This window comes from Mustela nivalis (assembly GCF_964662115.1).
Source record: "Mustela nivalis genome assembly, contig: HAP1_SCAFFOLD_226, whole genome shotgun sequence".
NCBI lineage: Eukaryota > Metazoa > Chordata > Mammalia > Carnivora > Mustelidae > Mustela > Mustela nivalis.
Window position 1 is genome coordinate 344552 of NW_028136410.1, and position 2425 is coordinate 346976.

A 2425-nucleotide genomic window follows, 5' to 3' on the forward strand; every position below is an offset into this window, starting at 1 on the left:
ATGGGTGAGTCAAGAAACAGCTATATGCTGCTTTTGAAATCCAGGCCTCTGAGGAGAGATGCCTGGAAACCAAAGCAATAGATCTGATTTGTGCCTAGGGGCCTTTTCTTTCCTTTTTACCTCTGAGGACATCTGTCTATGGGTCTGAGTGCAGGTAGGTGCTCAGTTGGGCTCAGATTGCCCCTGTTTTTCCTGGGAAGCCACCACTATTGAGAGGGATCAGGGACTTTGGAGGTTTATCCTATTAGAACGGTTGTGGCCATTGGAATGGGCACACACAATTCCCTTGGAGAGGGCAAGTACAGTCCTCAGGTTTGGCTCCAGGGGCCTGAGCCTGTAGGTTGTGTAGGCCAGGGCTGTTTGGACAGTTGTCTGAAAACACAAACTCGGCTTATGTTTCGGGTCATAGGTATGGCAGGACTGATCTACAGACCATGAGGAGAACTCCTCAGGATTTGAAAGAAGGGCGAGTGTGAGGCTCCTGCTCAAGTATTTGTCTCTGGATATCGTGTCACTCATGGTCGTGGAATTTCTGGGTGACTTCATGGGAAATGGACGAGTCTTACTCTCTGGTGGTTTGGCCCCGTCCAAAGAGTTTGGGGTCATTCTGTGGGCTGAGGAAGTACGTTTTATTTTGTTGTTGTTGTTGTTGTTTTTTTCTTTTTTAACCTCAGGTGTCCCACCAAATGATGGATTCCAGAGTAGAGCCCTGGGGAGGGGCGACTGGACAATCAGAAATCTGGTTAAAAATTGGGGCCTAGGGACATGTCAAGCCCATTATGACATCTAATGGTCCAGCCACTGAGAGGACTTACTAGAGGACAGGACTCATGCTGAGGGTCACAATTCGTGTGTATGCACTCGTCGCACTCAAGAATGGCGGGGCCGCAGGGTGAATGCTGGTTTCTCCTACACTGAACGTTGGACAACGTGCCAACCACAAGGGTTCTTGCCATGGGTAAGGAGGAGTTCTGACTTCTGCATCACACTCACCCCTGGGCAGTGATTGGAGATAAGGTCCCGGTTCTGAAGCCTGAAAACTGAGATAGGAAAGAGATGATGACCTAAGGCCATGGCGGGTTTTATTTGCTCAGTGTGCGGTCAGCTTTCTGGGTGTTGGTCAGGAGGTCCAGGCTCAGGTTGTGTTCGACAGTGCATTAGTGCCCAGGTTAGACTATATAATTTGGGTAAAGTCGAGTGCTGTGTAGGTTTACCCTCATTTAATGTGCCTGGGCAGCTCATGAGGCAATAATTTTTTTTTCTAGAGGGCCGGCAGAGTGCTGCATTGTGGGTCCGGAATTGCCAAACTTGAGGGCTTTGGGGCCAGGAGTGTGAGGACGGAAGTCTGAGAAGACAAGCTAGACTTGGGTTTCAGGGCGAGGGCACGGCAGGTACCCCATGAAGATCTGACCCAATATCTCATGCATCTGAAGTCAGGGCGAGGATCAGACGTAGGCTCAGGTTGGAGTTTCTGAGCATGACGGCCACTTCATGAAGGGAGCGGAATCTCGAGGCCATTGAGGTTTTCCCACGTTGGGAGTTGTGGGATGCCCCCTTCAAGGATTCCTTCTGTGGGACAATTGAGACCTGTTGGACAGCTCCAGGTCATCCCATATGGAATGACTCCAGAGCACCGTTCGCGAATGGATGCCTGGGAAGCCCGCATCGCATTCCAATTGTCTCCTAGCAACAAGACAGTTTAGATCTGATGGCTCTGCTGGAGCAACCGGGGTGGCTGAGTTGAAATGGACTTTCCTGAGGATGGGTCCTAATGTGTTTTTGTGTCCATGAGGGCCTTGGAGTGGGGCGGTGGCACCGGGACCCTGAAGTACTCTCCTAATATTTGGACATGGCTCCCATGCACAGGTTCCTTGTGGAGACGAGATGAGTTCTGATGGGTGCCTCAGGAAAACCCCTATGCTCGTATTGGAATCAGGCTTTTGAGGACACATGCCTGTAACCCAAAGCAATGTATCCTATTATGGCCTAGGGTCCTGTCTGGTTCAATCTTCTTCTCTGGGGACATCCATCTATGGTATGAGTGGAGGTCGATTATCAGCTGGTGTCAGACAGCCCTTGTTTGTTCCGGGAGACCTACACTATTGGGATGGCCTCAGGGACTTTGGAGGTTTCTCCTAATTTGTACGATTTTGGACCATGGAATGGGCAGAATTCCCATGGATTGGTAGGCACAGTCCTAATGTGTGGCTCCAGGGGCCCAGCCTGGAGGGTGTGGGGCCCAAGACTTTGAGGACAGAAGTCTGAAAACACAAACTCAGCTTAGGTTTGGGGACGTAGGTATGGCAGCCCGATCTACAAACCATGAGTAGAACTCTACAGGATATGAAGAAAGTGCGAGTCTGAGGCGCTTGCTCAGGCTTTTGTCTCTGGATTTTGTATCAGCGATGGCCGTGGAATGTCGGGG